Source organism: Arvicola amphibius, chromosome X (assembly GCF_903992535.2).
Source record: "Arvicola amphibius chromosome X, mArvAmp1.2, whole genome shotgun sequence".
In the NCBI taxonomy this organism is placed as follows: Eukaryota; Metazoa; Chordata; class Mammalia; order Rodentia; family Cricetidae; genus Arvicola; species Arvicola amphibius.
The window spans coordinates 45,897,409-45,912,941 of NC_052065.1; the positions used below are offsets into that span (position 1 = coordinate 45,897,409).

General features: G+C 34.2%; 1 protein-coding gene across 1 annotated transcript in view; it reads right to left on the reverse strand.

Annotated features, from left to right (window-relative positions):
* Nucleotides 1-15,533, reverse strand: part of Il1rapl1 (interleukin 1 receptor accessory protein like 1) — a 655,686-nt gene that overhangs the window by 561,265 nt on the left and 78,888 nt on the right.

A 15,533-nucleotide genomic window follows, 5' to 3' on the forward strand; every position in this document is an offset into this window, starting at 1 on the left:
TCATTTTTTTACTTCTTTGCTTGTTTCTGTTCTTCAGGAGGTGACTTAAAAATCCTACTAAATTATTAGATCTGATTATTACTGTTTCCCTATTTGCTGAGAAGAGTCAACAAGTAGAAATCAACATATGACACATTCATAAACATTTAGACTGTTGAGGGGAATTTACAACTAAACATTATGGCTCTCAGATATTTGGTAGAGTGGGATAAATGGGGTAAGGGAAATACACTTATAGAACATATGGGAAAATTCATTATCTTGTATTTACTTGGCTCTACCTTTTTATAAGAGAAAGGCTGCAGTATAGGCTAAAACTTGAAACATTACTGACGGTAACAGAGATAATAAGAAACCAGAGTCAGATATTGAGGTGCAACCTGAAAACCAGAAAAGCCAATCAATCAAGCCACTAGAGAAGTATTACCACTACCAAGGCTGGGCGATGGCAGACTAAACAGAATAAGCAGACTAGGTCTCAGTCTCCTCTAATTTTCTATCCCCTCTAATGCTGAGATTGAAGATGTATGACACACTAGTTCTGGGATTAAAAACGTAGGCCACCACCACCTGGATTCATTTCTAGATTGAAATTTTGTAGCCCAGTTTGTTCTTGAACTCATAGAGATCCATCTGCCTCTGTCTCCAAAACCTTGGGATTTAAGATGTGTGCCACCATTGCCTGACATCAAGTGGCTTATCTTTCCCCTTCTGATTTAGGAAAGCTTTACTTATTAAAATATAAATAAATTATCACTATAAGTGATGTTCTTATTGTTCATACAAGGGTGACACAGAATTTATAAGTATTCAAGGAAAACAAAGTTGTTTAAATCCGAGTGTAAACACCCACTATCTTTGCTACTGAACAAAGTAGCAAACAATCTAGTTTTCTGATATAAATGACTCTAATAGTATATACCAGGTACAAAACTATGTTTTTTTTTTTCAGTGTCATGGCCTCATAGCATAGGTACCTAACACCTGAAAAGGTCGACGAATTGGCTCTTCTGTTAAACAACTAAAGACCTAAATGGGGGTAAAGCTTATGTCTTTTTTATGCATTGCTCCCTTGAAAATAATTAGTACTAGGGCAGCATGCATAAATGATTCCATACACAATAAATTTAAATAACAAATATATTGTATGTACTTTTGCAATAACTGCATAATTAATTGTTCTTTGTATAAAACAAGAGCCCCCACCTTCAATACATGAATTTATATTTGTTTTGCACTGTAAAATGGAAAATGATGAAAGACGGCATAACTTGGGCTGTTTTTCTGAAAATTTAAGTTCTTAACTTCTCTGAAATCTAATAAAACTGAAAGAGAGCAAGTGCCAGGTCTTAATAAATTAAGACTCATAATATCTTTTTACTAATATATATTCTTATATATTTATAAAATGACTGACTTCTGAAAGCACTGGCTTTTGAGACTTGTCTTATGAAGGAAATGGTTCTACACTGGAATCCTGTATAAACATTGGGAAATAATAACTATTTTGGAGAGGGGTGGAATGGGAGTATGGGTGGAAGGGAGGGGAGGGAAGGGGGAGGAGATGGAAATCTTTAATAAAAAAAAATGAGAAAAAAAAAGAGGCCAAGCCCAAATGGGAAGGTAACTTAAAGGCTAATGGTGTAGGAATTCCTACAGCATTCTCCCTTCCTTTTCTTCTTTCCAAAGTCTCCCATATTTCCTCTCCACTTTTCTCAAAGCACATGGCCTCTTTCCACAAATTGTTATTACATGAATATACATGTATGCACACACATACATATATTTGTATATACATGTCTAAATATAACCTCTTTAGTCTCCATACTATTTCTTATATGTATGTTTTCATGGCTAAAAATTTTGAATGGGACAGATGATTGATGTGATCTTCCTCCAGAGTATAACAATTTTTAAAGATTCATTTTAATTTATTTTTTTTGCATTATTACCTCTGTGTGTGTGTGCACTAGAGAAAAAGCCATCTGATCCCCTGCAAATGGAATTTTAAAAGATAATAAAATCAATATATCAATGATATATGCAAAAAAAGGAATTGATATGAAACAAAATGATAAAATTGAAAGTAATTTTTTTATATATGGACTTTCTAAATACGTAGAATACACAGATATGCTACCAACATTTCTCACCAGTATGCTACTTTGAATTGGGTAGTATCAGGATTTATAAAGTATTATTTCTAAAAGAATGGATACATTGCAGAAGTACAGATTTAGGGGTATAAATAAAGGTTAAACTAGAAAGAGATCAGAGCAATATATAATTGGGAGGCGAATTTTTGCATATCTCTGGATAACTGAAGAAGTCTATTAAAAACCACTTTATGAAATATGTTAACATAGCACAACTACAATTATTTTGTAATCACTCCCTCTCAGCATAATAATGGGATATCTCTTCCATTAACAAAACTACAAGTAAGTTGACTGTTAAATGTGTCCTCTAACAGCAGCCCTAAACATTTATCTTGTATAGTGTATTAATTCAGTGGTTCTCTGGGAATTTAATACAATTTCCAAAATTCTTTGCATTTTTTATCACTTATAAAATGCTGTACAAGAAAATCAGAGATTTGATCAGTATCTTTAAAGAATAAAGTAGATCTATTTATCTTCATTTTATATGGTCAACTCCCTAATATTCATTGATAGTATACAAGAAACCATCTGTAATTGTTGTATAAATTTAAAGACACACAGTATTTTTATATTTTCATTTATTTCATTTTGTGTGTGTTTGTGTCTGATTCATGTACATACATATTAGGCATGGTGTGTGTGTAGCAGTTAGAAGACAATTTTGTGAAGTTATTTCTCTTTTAACTTTTATATAGGTCCCAGGAATCAAACTCATGTTATCAGCATAGGTCCCAGAAATCAAAGTCATGTTGCCAGTATAGGTCTCAGAAATCAAAGTGATGCTATAAGGCATGTACAACAAATGCCTTTTCATACTAAAACCATATTTTAGGACATGACACTTAATATTTTTGAACTGTCAGAAATATGTGGCAATTTAAACAGTTACTACCAATCATAACAGAACTCAACAGTCAGGAAGGCAGATAAACCCTAAATTTGGCCCTCAGGTCTTATTATTAGCTATGAGAATGAAGCAACATACACACACACACACACACACACACACACACACACACAATTAAAGGTTGGATTGTAGAGTTAGTGTCCCAAAGTTTATTAATCCTTAAATTTACTTTTGTGATTTATTTCTGATTTGAAAGTCTTCTATTTGTTTATTTTTCTTTTGTATTGTTCCATGTGTCTTTATGGTGTTAGTGAAGCTATGTATGTGGCCCTTTTCTTGCATCTTATTTTTCTTAAATAACTATGCTTATACTTACTGACACTAAATGGGAGGTTTGTTTGGATTAGTTTTTCTTCTCAGAGAACTCTGAAGGACCCATTGATTTAGCTGGTTGAAATCAGTCCTTACTAAAAAGATTAGAATGAAAGCATGTAGCAGCTAAGACCTAAAATTCCTGGCTTACTGCTTTCTCATTTGGAATTTGACTTTTTCACTTAAATGATGAATTGAGTTCCATGATCTTCCATTGATCTTCAGGAAAGCTCTATTTGTTAAAGTACAAACAAAATATAACCACAGTATATCATTTGGAAAACAATATATAAATTGTACCTTTGTGGATATAATTTAACATTAATATGTCTCACATGCTTTCACTCTCTCCCTTGTTCTCTTCAACTGAAAACATATATATTCCAATGGAAAATATTATGTATATTATATTTTCCATATTATGTATTTCATTGAAATCTACCTACCATGGTCTCATATAAGTTTTCTGACTTTAATAGATAATGTAATTCCACACACATCATTTGAAAGATCCAAAACTATCATTTGCATATGAGAAAAATAATTTGGTTTTCTGTGTCTGGGATACTTCATTGAGAATGATCATTTCCTGCTCCCTCTGTTTATATGGTAATTTCAAAAGATAATTTTTCTTTATGTCACAATAATATTCCATTGTATGTATGTACATTATCTTTAGCCATTAATCAGTTGATGAACATCAAGGTTGTTTCTAAGTTCCAAGTATTGTGAATACAGTACCAGTGCAAATGAAAGAGTAAGTATCTGTCCAAACTGATGGTAAAGCCCTATTGCTGAAGACAACATCTATATAACTCATTAAATAAAGAGAAGGCTAGCTTATGCTGACATAGAGCCTTCATCCCTACTTCATGGCAGTAAAAGTTATTCTGCATGCTATTGAACAGAAAGGTAAACACAAGCTCACATACCAACCTTGAAATATATGGTGATCTGCCTGCAAGATACACCAGAGCAATAGTGGCACAGAAGTTGCGGAAATAAACAAGCACTGCCTGATCTAAATTAAGGCCCTCTCCATGAGACAGAACCTATTCCCAGCACCCTACAGACAACCAACATTTTGAGACTAGATAGGCAATGGGTGTAAGGGAAAACAAAACAAATACAACTGTTGTGCTAAAGGAATGTATCAGTAAGACAACTCATACTACATTCTGCTATACCTATCGATCAGGGTCTTCCTCATCCACAATTGGAGAGGTTTGCTTCTGTAGTAAATGGAAATAAATATGGAGATACACAGCTAGACTGTGCAGAGAATGAGAGACCTTGGACTACTCAATCCTACATTACTTATCTTCATCAAAAACCTTCAGGTTTCAGGGAATTCTGTAGAAGGAGAGACAGAAAGATTGTAAGAGCCAGTGGAAAAGGAAGGCACCAAGGAAATAAGGCCTTCTAGACACAAGAGGATGGACTCAAATATGTACTTATAAAAGCTGTGGTAGCATGTACAGGGCTTGCACAGATCTAAATAACATGGAATTGCAGTGCTGAGAGAGGATACACAAGCCGGCATCCCTAGTTTAGAAGCTACTTCCAATTAATAACCATTTGCAAAGGCAAAATTAATTTTCATCAATGGATGATGAAATGTACACAAACCACATTTAAGGGCAGGCCTATGCTCAGCAATAGATAGTCAATACAAATCAAACAGTGATATTTTTTGGAGGATTTAGTCTCATAGTGCTTTTCTGGTTATTATTTTTAACCTTACAAATTAATTTGCTTACATATTATAGTTTTTTGATTTTAAGTCTTTATGAGTTTTCTGTGTGTACAGATGTGTGTGTGTGTGTATGTGTGTGTGTGTGTGTGTGTGTGTGGCAGTTTTACATGTGTTTCTTATGCTTTTTTGACACCTGTTTCTGTTTGTTGCATCTTGCATTGTGTTTTGTAAATTTATTTATTTATTATTATATGTACTTGTTTGTATTCTAATGAGAAAGAGAAAGAAAGGGTGTGGATTTGGCTGTGTATAGAAATGGGGAGAATCTTGGAGGAGCTTGAGAAGGGGAAACAGTAATCAAAATTTATTTTACATATTATAAAAAATCTATTTTCAATTTTTAAAAAAAGAACACTGTCTGCTCTTGGAAATGATCTAAATTCAATTCCTAGTACCCACATGTTGCCTCACAATCATCTGTAAATCCAGTCCAGGGACATCCAATGCCCTCATTTGGCCTCTGTGGGCATCATACATGCACATGTTGCATAAATGCTGCACATTCAGGGAAAAGATCCATAAAAGCAGAAATATAAAAACTTCAAAAAGTAATGCATTTCAATAATTGCAATGTCACAAGTCATACATTTTGGGTTGCCAGATTATAATATCATAGTTAAATTACAATATGATTAGAAGTTTAGTACTAAAATGTAGGCTGTCTGATCTTTATCTAAATATCATAAATCATACAATCAGAAGAGGATATTTGCATGGATAGAGGAATTTACTGATAATCTGCTTAACCATGTAAAACAAATTTAACTTTCCTGAAATTCAAACACCTTATCATAAAATTTCAAGGACATTTTTCCTTGTAGACTTATGTTAAGAAACAAATAACATCTTGTGGTAACAAGTAAGACATCCTTTAAAATTTTTTAGTTATGTAATATATGTTACTGCTTTCACCCTTATTTGTAGAAATGAATTAAATCATTAGAATTATAATCAACATCACTACATCTGTTTCAACTTATCATTTACATATAAAGTTGTTTCTCATACACTTTTAATATTTTATTTTATTGGTAGCTAACTATAGAATTTATATCAAGGTCACTCATTTTTAGAGGCTTAATTTCATTTTTTGGAGCCATCTAATAAAAGAAATAATTCACAAATTTCTTCCTATTCAATCTTCTTATTCTACTGAGAGTACCATCTTCTTCCATTTCTGCACTCCAGATTCAACTTTTCATTTTTATAGAAATGTTCAATATGAATAGAATACTCTTCCTGGGAGCAAAGTCCCATACATTTGAAATTGAGTTAATCTTGTCTATGTTATTGCCAAAAAGAGCCGCAGTTGACACAGAAGCATATAAAGTAGGAAGCATCCCTAGATGCAGTAGTTAGATGAAAATATAAATAAATAAAACACTAAGAAATAGAGCTTATATGTTATTATCTCTGCTCTCTTTCCTTAGTTTTAGGTTGTTGAATCAACAAGGGGATTCTAGAACTCAATATTTAAATATCTGTAGATGTCAACAACTGTGTAAATAAACAGACATTTTGAAATTCAGTATTTTGAAAACTATGGGCCATTTGAAAAAACTTCTCTAGTGGCTGAGGAAGTGGAATAATAACACCGGAGACTTTACAGCATTCAGCTGTCAAAATGACTTTCCTGTTAGTGTTATAAGATTATCATTTCTCATATTTTTCTCATATGAAACCATTTCTACAAAGAATTGAAAATACATTCCTTGTTTCTGTGATTTGCACTTACACTACCTGACTCATTTCTAAAAGTCTATAATTATAGTAAGAAAAGAGTAGAGAAAGTCATTTTAAGCAATATGGTAGTTTAGCCCAATTATTTTGACTCACAGAAATGCTGTGTTTCTCCAAATTGACTTTTATACATACATAAAGAACATTGTCATGATTATTTGAAAATCCTTTCTTCACAATATTTCTTAAGACCCCAGTTTGTGCAACAACGTTATCACTCTTACTTGCACACACCTTATGTTCACTAGTCTATTAAATACAATTATAATTGAGTACCTTGGTGGCTAATTTGCAAGAGCTATTAAATTACTGCTGGCTTCTAACTTTCTTTTGCTAATATGGGTTTCTTTGGAGCCCAAATTATACTAAGTAGTTCTGTACTATATGACTTTGTAGTTACTGATGTCATTATTTACCAGTGATTATTTGTATAATATATAAAGCACATAACATGAACAAGTTATTAATTTGAAGGCAACTTTGGATATGCTATTTTCAATTCATCAAATAAAAGGCTACCTGACAGCTTATGCCCTTTCCTAAATGTTGAAAGTTATATCATTAATAATATGATTATGTATGCTACATTTACCTGATCCATAATTGTATTATTGATAAATTTCACAAGGATTATTATTTATTCATGTGAATGCCTCTGTTCTATATTTCTGTCTAAACTTTCCTTTTGTATATCTTCCATTGTAACCAACTGTCAAGATCTATTCTCCTCACTTTCTCAAGATAGAGCTGGCTTTTTCTTTCCTATGATTTCAGTTTGTTGTCATGAAAGGAAATATTATAACTAAGGTTGTCATATTCTTTCATCCTATAATAATTATCTGGCTTAAATAATCTGGAACATTAATAGTATTTGTGACCTCGTCTGCTTGAGAATTTGTTAGAAGGTCTTTTCCTGGTTTTCCTTTCTTGTTTCTAACCATCCTTTTCTTTCTATTAAGTGGTATAAGTTCCTACAGGTTCTCCTTATCTATCTTTAATGTTTTATGTTAGTAAATGATAACAAGTAAATAAAATATTACTGCGCTCATGATGAGTATCGTTTGCATGCTACCAGCACACAAAGAAGCAGGATAAATATTTGTTTTGCTTTCTCAAAACTTAAAAACAAAGGAAATATTTAATATTTGTATATATGAATGCGGATAATTCCCCTCCACATAGCAGAGCCGTTCTGAAGTCAAATCTGATGGCAACCTATTAACAAATCTTTTGTTAAGCACAAGAATTATATATTTCCCCACATTATTAGCTAAAACCATTAGCTATAGGCATTGTTCATTAATAATCTCGTGGAATTTTACTTTAGCTTTAACTTGACACCCTCTTATTCTAGAGGTTTAATATATTCTCAAATACTACAAAAATTTCTAATCTCCTGTATTAATATTTATGTCAATACAGTTTTTATCTTAGGTTTTTTTTTCCTATTTCCACTAATTTTAGGGGGTGTCTGAGGTCCATGATTTAGTTGGAAGTGATTGAGCATTGATTTGAAACCTGGTGTATTAGGTTACAGGTTAATGGAGACCCAAAAGAATGGAACACCGAAGAGTACAACACCAGAGGTAAATGTCTCTTTTTATGAACAACAAAAGTTCCAGAAGTTAAGAGGTTTTGGGAGGAGCAACCTGAACTCAAGATATTAACCTGCACTATATACTGAGACCTTGTCTCAGAAAAACAATAAAAAACTTTCATCAACTAACCAACTAATCAACCAAAGGGAAACAAAAAGCAAAATTCATGGAGCTCTTTTATGGTAAAATAAATGTATTTGTTAAAATTAGATCTCTAGAGAAAAAAATTAACTAAAGTTAAAGGACCTTGATAAGCTAACTCAACGTTCAGGAATCAGAAGCAGCCAAAACTTGAGAAATATCACACCTATCTTTTATTTTAACTATCATCACATGATCAACAAAGGGAAACAACTAAAAAATCTTTTCCTCAGTTATAGCATCATAAGTAATTAGTCTCCAACTATAAAATCAAGTAAGTCATGCCATCCCTTTCCTTTCTACTTTGATGGAACTTCTTCTATTGTTACTATAGGAAAATGAAAAGATCAAAGCTGAGTATCTGTTCAACAACTGAAACTATGCCTACCACATTCAAATCCACATACACAAACTCGATGAAAACTGGCAACTAGACAGTGAAAGGAATTTCATATGTGAATAAGTGATGTAGGAGTGTTTCTATCTATCTACTGTTTCATTTGGTTAATTAATAAAGAAACTGCTTGGCCTGAGAGGTTAGAACATAGGTGGGTGGAGTAGACAGAACAGGATGTTGGGAGTGAGGCAGATGCTTTGGGCAATTGCCCTGCCTCTCCTCTCTGGGACAGATGCCATGAAGCCAGCCACCAGGTCAGACATGCTGAATCTTTCCTGGTAAGACACCACTTCATGGTGCTACACAGATTATTAGAAATGGGTTAATCAAGATGTGAGAATTAGACAATAAGAGGCTGGAACTAAAGGGCCAGGCAGTGTTTAAATGAATACAGTTTGTATGAATGCTAGCTCAGTTGGTAGAGCATGAGAGACTTAATCTTAGGGCCGTGGGTTCGAGCCCCACGTTGGGCACCATTCTGTAGCGAGGGGCTGCGGTCCGGCCTGCTTTTCATCTCACCCAGCTCCCACATACCTAGCTTAGCCCCAGAAATAACAACACACAAACTGTATTCATGGCGTCTGTCCCAGAGAGGAGAGGAAGGGCAATTGCCCAAAGCATCTGCCTCACTCCCAGCATCCTGTTCTATCTACTCCACCCACCTATGTTCTAACCTATCAGGCCAAGCAGTTTCTTTATTAATTAACCAAATGAAACAGCAGATAGATAGAAACACTCCTACATCAAACAAGCAACTGTAGAATTAAAAGAGCAGTATGAAACATACATTCAGAAAATTCCAAGTAGAAAAGGACAGTCTACAGAAAGATAAGTAGTGGGAGCAGTTCGAAATCAGGAAAGGCAAAGTTCTGTGAGGACTACATTGAGGAGGACGCAAAAATCAGAATTTCTTCAGTAACTAGTAAACATACTACAAAAAATGAGTACTGGATCAACAAAGTCGTGCTGCAAGAGGTAGCCTATGCCCACGTTATCTTTTTTTTTTTTTTTTTTTTTTTGGTTTTTCGAGACAGGGTTTCTCTGTGGCTTTTGGTGCCTGTCCTGGAACTAGCTCTTGTAGACCAGGCTGGCCTCGAACTCACAGAGATCCGCCTGACTCTGCCTCCCGAGTGCTGGGATTAAAGGCGTGCGCCACCACCGCCTGGCTGCCCACGTTATCTTATTGCTTGTCTTCTCTTGATTTCATAGGATTGAGTTCTTATAGGAATAAACTCAAATGCTATGCTTAAAACACATCCTCCATCAAATTGATGTGTTGGAAATGAAATTACCAACTCAACACTGCTAGGAAGTAGTACCCAATGAGAGGTACTCAAATCATGAAGATACCATCTGGTGGATGTCAGATTGACACAGGTAGAGAAAATAATTTGCAAGACTCCCTCTCCTGCCTAATGTCAGGTGGAGAAGAAACAACAGGGACTACACCAGATGCTGATATTAATGTTTGTCCTCAAATATATTGAACTGTAGGAGAAGATTTTTTTCCTAATAATTTCCCAAATTAAAGTATTTTGTTGTAGGGTTACAAAATGTACTAAAGGCAGGTGGTCAGTATTATGACTTGAAAATTTCTAAAGCTTGCAATTTTGTAGGTGTGTATGCACAGAGACTTGGGCCTTCGTCAGATCTTCCGAAGTGAATGTATAGAGGTATGCTAAGGGAGAAGTGACTTTTTGACCCGAGGAAGCAGAAGTAACAATGTGGGCACCTCGTGAGTTAAAATATGATTGTGAAGCTGACAATCAGCCATCAGAACTGGAGCAGAGTGTCGTAAAATTGCATAATGATCTACTTTTCTCTGCCCAAATAGCATCATGTAAAGAAGACAGATATGGGAACCAGATGTATCTCTTTTACAACTACTTATATGACTGACCTGTCAGGTGGTTAAGTAAAGAATGAACCTGACAGCATAATCAATGCATTCCAGGGGTCTGTTGAGGGCAAGGCTGTGTGTTCAGGCAAAATGCACCACAGGTCCAGTGGCTCTAACAGTCTTGATTACAGATCGCGATGGAAGCAGCTCCCAATCAAACCAGTGTTCCCTCCAGTAGTCACAGTTTCTTCCAATTCAGGAAAAGTATCCTCAGCTACCAGTCATGCCAGGCCGGCAGCTATAGGATACTCATGCTCTTACGTAGCACAGCCTTACTCAAAAAGCCTTTGTGGTAGTCACAGGTATGACACCCTTCCTCCCAGCTGTTCAGTCCCCATTAACTCATCAGAAACCAGTCTGGGCACACAGAAACACACCAATGTAACTGGTTTGAATGGCATCAGTGGGGTCAGCCAATGTCAACCTGGAAGTCTGAGTTTTGGTGAGTGGAGTTAAGGAGCTGGAATGCTCCCCTGGTTCCATAACACTCCTGGGACTCCCAAAGTTCAGCTTGCCAATTTATGCCCCCAGAAATGTAGCTGCCAAAACAGATAATTGTATGACTCAGTAAGCAATGTGACAAGTCCCTTAACTCTGCAGCTTCAACCCTACTCCTTCACTGTAAACCCCCAGTAGTATGAGCCCCAGCTGTATCCGTTGATTCCACAACAATAACTGCAGCAATAGGAACAATAATCTTCAAATGCATTATTCATACGGTGGTTATTATTGTGCCAACCACATCTTCTTGTCCTCCACTGACAGTGCCACATGGTTCTATACAAGGTTCAAGCAGTCAAGAATAGCTCTTAGCCACTCAGCAAGGTGTTTTCATTAACCTTACTGGAGTCAGAATTTTTCTGCCACCCCAGGCATCTCTGTTGTTTCAGCTTGGCTTAGCCCAGCAAAGGCTGAATAAAACTTTCCTCAATGTTGGTGGCAGTACTCCTCTGTGCAGCAGCAGCAGCAGCAGCAGCAGCAGCAGCAGCAGCAGCAGCAGCAGCAGCAGCAGCAGCAGCAGCAGCAGATAAAGCTGCTGATAAGGCTGATAAAGCAGCAGTTAAAGTTGATATTCCTTCAGTATGTACTGTGACAATTTCAGCATCACAAACACAACACAACAGCAAACACAACACAACACAAAACCACTGTTTCCACAGTGAGCACGCGATGAATCTAAGTATTCCATAATCCTTGGTTTTGTATGAACTTCTCTCTATCCTTACCTCTTCTCTCTCCTTTCCTCCCCTTTCCTTCTCTTTTAAATTAAGAGCATTGAATAGAAGTTTCTGGATTACTTATTATTTTTGTCTGTTTTTCTTGTTTACATATCAGCTTTTTAGTCTTAGAGAATTTCATGTATGTCTGCAATGAAATGTGATTATTTATACCCCATCCCCTCATCCAATTCCTTTTTTCCCTCTCCCCTCCCCACCATCTACATCTCTTTCCTCCTCACCCCTCCCTCTTTTCTCTCCTTTCCCCCATCCACTAACTCCCATTAGTGCTACACATATGTACGTGGGTGCATGTCAATCCATTAGAGCATGGAAAACCTACCAATGTCCATACTCTCAAACAAGGTCATTTGTCCCTTCGCTGCAGCTATCAACTGCCAGAAGTTTCTTACAAAGCAGTAAGGAGAGGAAAATGTGCCACTGTACTACGCTACTAGGGAAAAAGGTCATACACAACCACAGTCTAGGTTCATAGTTACCTTTCTATTGTTGTTCCCTATAGTACTTAAATATAAATGTGAAAACTATTAAATTAAAAACATTGGGCTTGGATGCAATGCATCATTATGTCAAAATGCCAGTGCTGCTTTATTTAATACCTTGATTCTTCCTTTTACATTTGCTAGGTTTTGTTTCTTTATATGTATACTGTGAACAGTAATGATACATACCACTTGAGTTCAGTTAATTGATGTATAATGTTTATAAAATAGATAGGTAAGCTATTTGAAAAGAGAGCAGGAATAATTAAACTTTGAATAAGCTACAGAAATAGAATTTCAATAATATTTTGGTATATTGAATGTAAGTCAACCTTAGAATAAATTGTAAATGTATCATGGGAAATTAACAAAATGTTAAGCAAGGAATTTGAATGCCTTAATATTCTGTCTATTTTTCTCTGTGTGTCTGCATGTACATATATTCCTTTTTTTTTTACATTTCATACAAAGAACAAGGAGTCCTTCTAAGTCTGCTTAGAATCCTATAGGGTGAATTTTCCATGTCTTACAAAACTAAAAGTATTAGACAACATGGTATTCATTTTTGAATAATTGTGGGATTATTTGTATATATGACTTTTAATGTTATTTGCCACACAATATTCCACAATATTCTTCATATACATTATTCATGCAGTGTTTACTTTTTTAGAACCTTTCATAAAATACAAATGCACCTGCTGTTTGACAGTTGTCTTGCTTCTCTATTCTGTTTCAATTAATCTCTTCCCATCAGACATGATAACAATCAGGAAAAATATTCAAAGGTTTCTTGGCTTATGATTAAGAGATAAGTTTAAAAAAATTAGATGAACCAATGGAATAAATGACAAGGAATCATTGAAAAATGACTGTAAATAATTGTAATAGAAAACACATTTAAATATTTTTGCTAATTTAAATTATTACTGTAAATCTTTAACAGTGTTTTGGTTATAGCAGAGTATGATAGGAAACTGAATAACCAAAGGAAAAATTTTCTAATGATGTTGGAGAGATTGCTCAGTGGTTAAGAGTATTGATTGCTCTTTCAGTTGGCTTCAGTTTGATTCTCTGCAACCTTCCATGTCAGATCACAGTCATCTTAACTCCAGTTCCAGAGGATCTGAGCCACTCTCTGGATCCTTCAGGAAGTCCACACATGTGGTACCCATATATAACATGAAGACAAAAATCACCCATATTCATAAATAAAAAATACATCTTTAAATGTTTTTCTGCCTGAAACATCCTCAATAAAGTCAAACAGGAGTTGTTATATGTGAATCTTTTATCCATAATTATAAAAATGTGTAACTCAAACACACTATTTTCCTATTTTTTTGGAAGAGAATATTTATGGAGAATAATTACCTACCAAAAATGTGAAAACATGTGATTATTTAATTTTATTGAAAACCTTTATTGTTATAATATTTGATATTCCTTGGTTGACTGGCATGTGATAATTAAATTAAAATGTCCAAATAATATTGGTATTAATCATTTTTTAAGAATATGAGAATGTTTAATATTTGTTGTTAAAATAATTGACAATATATATTAATAACTTGTCAAGCAATTTCAGATGAATTTTTAATCTAAAATTCTGAATACTTCCTATTTCATGTCTGCCTTCTGGATAGTGAAAGATCTGTAAGAAATTTTAAAACTTTCTTAATAATTGAATAATCTCCAATCTAGGGTACTAGACAGTGCAAAGAAGTTAGAGATATTACGTATCTTCACGCTAGTGAATGAATTGATGAGGAAAATGTTCCACCTGTATTGTTATAGAAATCCTGAACATCAGAGCTTCTTTGATTCATATCCTTCCTTCCTTAGATTGCCATGCTATGTGGGATCAATTTAAGACTGTTATGTTTGATAATAGAATATTCATTTTAACCTTGTCTAGTTTTCACATTGCCTGCCACTTTCATATTCATATCATGGCTTTGGGTGTATGAATCTACTGGTGCTATCACTATGTGACACACACATCCTCATACCTCTATATTTCTGGAAAAAACCATATAGGAAGCTCTTTTCCCCTTCTCTACATAAACATTACCATGTCATAATCTGACTCTGAATCATTGTATTATGTATTTTATCTTATTTTTATTATTTCATGTTTTTAAATATTAAAATGTGTAGTGATATGATAATCTAGAATGCACATTAAATTTAATACTAATGATACAGTAATATTGCATATTAATATAAATATTCCTCAGATATTTTTCTTAATATTTTCTAATAGACATTATAGAATTTTGAGATCATTTATATGCAATTTCCATTTGATTAACTAAATCTTTCCTATATGTAACTAAGAATATATTCTACCTAAGTCTGTGTATAAATGTAATATGTTCATATTCTGAAATTTATATCTTTAATGTCTTATTAAAATGTCAAGAGAACACTCAATGCAAGTTATATAAATACAATACAAGTCCTTTTGGATTTTTAGCTTTGAGCTAATAAAAACTCTGAAGTAATGATTTAAGCATAGGTTATTCTAATGAATGAAAACAGATTTTTTTTTTTTTTTTGCAAAAGCCAAAGTTCAAAGTCAGATTGAGGAACAAGAAAATAAGACATATTACCTTTTATTTCAGGTTATTCCAGTCTTTTTGCATGTCTTTTTAAAATTCAGTATTGAATTCTGACCATATACTGAAAACAGATCAGTGTTCCCCTTTCTCTGATCATTTATTGATATATTATACTGTAATACTCTGGTGGATTCTTGTCAGATTACAGTACTACATTTGGGATGATTGGATTTTAAAAACAGATATTGGTATGTAGCCTTTTCTAAAATGAAAATGTTTTAGGGCCCTGTGTCAAATGAATATGGATATATTTAAAATTATTAATTTTACACTCAG